Raw genomic sequence first — 5,686 nt, 5'->3', positions numbered from 1 at the left:
GAAGGGGCGGGCGGGAGGGGGATTTAGTGGAAGGGGCGGGCGGAGGGGATTAGGGAAGGGCGGGCGGAGGGGGATTTAGTGGAAGGGGCGGCGGGCGGAGGGGGATTTAGTGGAAGGGGCGGGGCGGGCGGGAGGGGGATTTAGTGGAAGGGGCGGGCGGGCGGGAGGGTGATTTAGTGGAAGGGGCGGGGCGGGCGGGAGTGGGATTTAGTGGAAGGGGCGGGCAGGCGGGAGGGGGATTTAGGGGAAGGGGCGGGCGGGCGGGAGGGGGATTTAGTGGAAGGGGCGGGCGGGCGGGAGGGGGATTTAGTGGAAGGGGCGGGCGGGCGGGAGGGGATTTAGTGGAAGGGGCGGGCGGGCGGGAGGGGGATTTAGTGGAAGGGGCGGGCGGGCGGGAGGGGGATTTAGTGGAAGGGGCGGGCGGGCGGGAGGGGGATTTAGTGGAAGGGGCGGGGGGCTTTGGTTGAAGAGCGGAGGGCTTTGGTGTGGGCGGTGGCTTTGTTAGAAAGGAAGGGAGGGCGGGGTCTTAAAAGGAAGGGGCGGGAGGGCTGCGGCCCGGAACGATGCGGGGGCGGAAGGGGGCTTGTATGGAACGAAGGGGTGGTAGAGCGGGGGCCTGGAAGTAAGGGGTGGGAAAGTGGGTGGTAGGGCAGGGGCTTTGAAGGAAGGGGTGGGAGGGCATGGGCTTGGAACTAAGGGGTTGGAGGGCGGGGCTTGTGTGGAAGGAAGGGGTGGGAGGGAGGGGTCTGGTGTCGAGGAGGGCAATGGAAGCTAGATGTTGGCAGGATACTGCCCTGAACAGTCTTCCGGTCGAGCGCTGAAAAAAATAGAGAAACATTTTAGAAATTGTTGAAATAAGGTAAAAACTACAGACAAATACTTGTTCTTTAGATATAAAATGCTGGGGCTACAGAATATCCGCTACCTGTAATGGTACCTTTCATTCTTGTATTGGTTACCTGGCGCCTGTGGGAAAACCCATTTGGTAAGGTGGATATGTAAGCTAGCGCTACAGCGGCCGTTTGTGCCTCACCCCCCATTGGCCACCAGGGAATCAGCAGTGATATCTGTAGGGCAGATCGTTACTCAGTCACAAGAATGTTAAATGGCCACAAAGGCCAGCACATGATACAGTTGGGCTCATTCATCAACACTGGGCAAAACTGCACCTGGGCAGTAACCCATAGCAACCATATAGCTATTACCTTTGTTCAGTCAGTTACACGTAGAACTATGAAAACAAACATCTTATTGGCCACTGTTTATTACCTCCCCAGTGCAGAGTGTTGGTAGTTACAACCAAATCTCCTCCTCCTCCACCTCCTGGAAGATGGGGCTTGATTGGAAGGAAGGGGTGGGAGGGAGGGGGCATGGAACAAAGCGGGGGGCGGGTGGGGGCTTCTGTGGATCGAAGGAGTGGGAGAGTGGGGGCCTGGAACTAAGGAGTTGGAGGTTGGGGCTTGATTGGAAGGAAGGGGTGGGAGGGAGGGGGCTTGGAACAAAGCGGGGGGCGGGAGGGGGCTTGTATGGAACGAAGGGGTGGGAGAGTGGGGTCCTGGAACTAAGGGGTTGGAGGATGGGGCTTGATTGGAAGGAAGGGGTGGGAGGGAGGGGGCTTGGAACAAAGCGGGGGGCGGGTGGGGGCTTGTGTGGAACAAAGGGGTGGGAGAGTGGGGGCCTGGAACTAAGGGGTTGGAGGGTGGGGCTTGATTGGAAGGAAGGGGTGGGAGGGAGGGGGCTTGGAACAAAGCGGGGGGGCGGGTGGGGGCTTGTGTGGAACAAAGGGGTGGGAGAGTGGGGGCCTGGAACTAAGGGGTTGGAGGGTGGGGCTTGATTGGAAGGAAGGGGTGGGAGGGAGGGGGCTTGGAACAAAGCGGGGGGCGGGTGGGGGCTTGTGTGGAACGAAGGGGTATGAGAGTGGGGTCCTGGAACTAAGGGGTTCTTCCTCCTGTTGAAGACATAAAAAAAAGATTTTTTTTAAAAATGCCATGGCTGAAAGTAAAGCAAAGTTTTGAAAAGTCTTATTTGATATAAATATATGAGAAATAGAAGGTGTATGTTGCTGTGTAACACAAGGCATAATAATAACATGTTTGTGTTAGGCTGATGCCACACGTGGCAGATTGTGGGACTTGCAGGCTAAGAGTCGGGCCCTATGCTGGCATCATGTCCCCAGAACCATTGCGTTGGCCTGGGTGCAGGCACACATGGCGGATTTCGGCCCAGAAATGCGTGAGTATTTAATTCTTCTTCAAAGCCCCACTGTGTGTGCCTGTGCCCGGGCTGACGCAATGGTTCTGGGTGCAGACCAGGAAGAAGCTCATGCCGGTGTAGGGGCTGATTCTTGGCTACTAAAGAAACAAATTGCCACCCCAAAGTGAATCTGCATTTGATATTCTCTTAAAATGTTTTTCTCTATTGTGAGCCTATTATTTTTTCTTACCTGACAGATGTCCGTGTCAGGGATCTCTGGAGTCTCCTGATTAAAGAAAAGGTAAGAGAAAGATGTTGCACGTTGTAATAAAGCAGCTAATATACAGCCTTACGTAAAATATAGAGTGATTTTTATTTGCCCCCTACTCTCCCCTCTCTTATGCTTACCCGGCAGTTGTCTATAGCCGGCTCCATTTTGTGCTCTGGTTTCTCCTCCTAAGAGAAATAAAGTTACCTGATCAGTTTACTATAACTCTGTAGTTTAGTATGTAAAAAGGACCTTGTACAATACAAATTCAAATTCACAAGTTCCAAAACCCAAACCATGTTATGTATGTTTATTTTTTACTACTTAGCTGGCAGTTTTTGCCAGGGATTTCTGGTGGTTCCTGGTTAAGAGATGAAAGTCAAGTTATCAAATCAACTCAGCTTTTTAGAAAGAAGTGAATATAAGTTATATGTAATATTCAGGGACTGGTGTTTTATTATTGAATTATTTGCTACTCACTTGGCAAACGGCGTTGCCAGATCCAACCGATGGTACCTGGTTAAGAGAGGAAAATTGATCAGAGCCATGGATGTCTTCTAAATTGGGGGGGACAGTGCTAGAACTATTGTATGTACTGATTCATATGTGGATGGAATTAACATTTATATCACAAGTTATATGGGTACGGGGTTCATTGGCTATAGGTGTCTGTTTGCAAACAGTCATATTAAATGGTAAATTCTGTTAAAGTCAACACAACATTTAGGAAGAAGCTAATGATATAAGGAATCTATGATACCGACTCCTTTACTACTTACCAGGCAGATAAATTCCTGGGGCTCCTCAGTGGGCTCCTCCTGGGTGAGTGAAACAAAAGTTGACATTACTTTATGGAAAGAGAAGGCCTAAGCACACATCTGGGTTTAGGCTTCCAGGTAACAGGATTTTCTCGGTAAGATATTTTACCACCTCAGACCAGTACAAATATATAGAAGGGCAAGCCCAGCATCTGCATATTGACATACGGGGCAGGGGGCATTGGGTTTTTGCCTATGGTATTTAGCTTCAGGGGGTAATATATGTCCTATGAATTATTCCAAATCTTATCTTTTGTGGAAATCAGATAACTATACATTTCACATGGGGCTTCTTCCCACAAATCTTCCTCTAGGTTAGGAAGATCTCTGACCCATTAAAAAATATGTTAATATGTTTGGTGTTCGCTTTCATGGGCCCCAAACAGAACAATGTTTAGAGATCATCAGTAACTGAGTTGGAGGACAAATTTGTCCCTCCATGAAGTTTCCCACAGAATGAAATATGTGAAATAAAATCCTTACCTTGCCGAAGCAAGGGAAAAAACGCCTCAAACGCTTGAACACTTTGTTCATCGCTCGCTGAAAAAAAGAAAAACATCACGTTAGCACTTCCCAATACTGTGTTCTATGTACAATTTATTTAATTTTTGGCGAGCAGCGAATTTTCCCGCCCAGCACTACTATAGAGCTGAAAGCGGATACCCAGGCAGGAGAATTACCCCTTAAAATACCCCCTGAGAAAGGAGTTCCTGCCCAATACCGCTGTCAGATCTAAAGGCTTTTCTTGCTGGGCCCGTGCCCTTTTTGATAATGAGAAGCACAGTCCCAGGAAAGAGATAAGCCGCCTAACAAGTTGCCCCCCCCCCCCCCAGTAAATTGAGACTTGCTGTAGAAGAAATCATAAACTGTTTCACTGGTTCCCATTTGCTACATTACCTCTTAAATGAAGCTCTCCAGGTGATGTTAAAAAAAAAAGATGGAATGGAGGGGCCGGCCCAGGGCCGGAGTCCCTAAGGGACCCCCTCAGTAGGTGCTGGCTCTCCTCTAGGCTCGTTCAACTAAAGATGGAAAAGGTGAACTGAGGAGAAGCCAGAAAAATCACAGTCTAAAAAACTGGTTAAGCGCCGAAGCAGCAAAACGCCAACTAGTCGCACACCGCAGCAATCTGTATAGAGACGGGAATAAAAAGGGCAAGTCAGCTTCATGGATAATGCATTTACCATTTTAACGTGCAACATTGCATGAGGGGCCCCATTCAAAGTGTTCCCCCGAAATCTCACGCTTACTAACACTCAGGCTGGGATTCCATTTGGTACCTAGGGGGTTAAATTGGTACTAGGGCTCATTTACTAACATAGGTGCCTAAATGCAAGTTGCAGTTGCCAATAGCAACCAATCAGTAATTGGCTGTTACCATTCCCCTAAGGGGCATCACCATAATTTCAGAAGCACTGATTTAGATTTACCCCCTGCAATAGTAAGAAATAGTAAATCAGGCCCTGTGTCCATGGTAAGTGCAAGTACATTCAGTTACACATTAAGGTTGGTACATAAGGGCAGGCAGATACCCGGGGGCAGAGGGGCAAAACTCTTAGCAGCCTGTCAGTACTGCCCAACCCTGGGTCTGTGTCTCCCAACCAGCGCTAGGAGGAAAGGCGCCTGCAATTCTCCAAATTCACTAAAGTCGTTGACAGGAGCAACATCCCCTAGTCTGGGGGGGGGTAGTCACCCAACTATTGCCCCTCTTTTTTAGCTAAAATAAGGGTTTTTAGGCAAAACATCTACTACAGGAGAGATGCTTGCTTACCTCTCACCACAATGGCAACCAACGGACTCTACCAACTGTCACTATCCTAGAGTGAAGGCAGCTCTCATCATATGACAAATTTTTATGGGCTTTATTTGCCCTTAGATGTGCAGTATATACATTGTATGTACTTATTGTGTACCCAGGTTGGTACATAAGGGCAGGGCAGATACCCGGGGGCAGAGGGGCAAAACTCTTAGGAGCCTGTCAGTACTGGGAACAACAAGCCCATTTTAGTGGAAAATTCTCCAAATTCACTAAAACCAGTGACAGGAGCAGCATCCCCTAGTCTGGGGGGGGGGGAGTCAACCAACTATTGCCCCTCTTTTTTAGCTAAAATAAGGGTTTTTAGGCAAAACATCTATCAGAGGAGATGCACGCTTACCTCTCACCACAATGGCAACCAACGGACTGTACCAACTGTCACTTTCCTAGGGTGAAGGCAGCTCTCATCACATTTGACATCACATGGACATCACAATGCAGGCCGCTGCTGTTAAAGGTTAAGGGTATAGTTATCATGCTGTGTAAAAAGTGGAGTAAAGCATTACCGGTGATGTTACCCAGGGCAACGAATAAGCAATTAGATTTCAACAGCTAGAAAACCAAATCAAAGCATCTGATTGGCTGCTATATATC

At 48.9% G+C, this 5,686-nt stretch overlaps 1 long non-coding RNA gene across 1 annotated transcript; it reads right to left on the bottom strand.

Moving 5' to 3' along the window:
- Positions 1-2,445: 2,445 nt before the first annotated feature.
- LOC116411672 lies at positions 2,446-4,329 on the bottom strand. Its single transcript, XR_004223263.1, has 6 exons — positions 4,177-4,329; positions 3,763-3,819; positions 3,241-3,279; positions 2,942-2,977; positions 2,602-2,649; positions 2,446-2,479 (listed from the first exon to the last, which is right to left on the bottom strand). It is a non-coding gene; the product is annotated as an uncharacterized LOC116411672 (long non-coding RNA).
- Between the last annotated feature and the right edge of the window lie 1,357 nt (positions 4,330-5,686).

Source organism: Xenopus tropicalis, chromosome 6 (genome assembly GCF_000004195.4).
Source record: "Xenopus tropicalis strain Nigerian chromosome 6, UCB_Xtro_10.0, whole genome shotgun sequence".
NCBI classification, from domain to species: domain Eukaryota; kingdom Metazoa; phylum Chordata; class Amphibia; order Anura; family Pipidae; genus Xenopus; species Xenopus tropicalis.
Note: the sequence above shows the minus strand (reverse complement) of the source record. Positions and strands in the feature narration are given on the sequence as shown.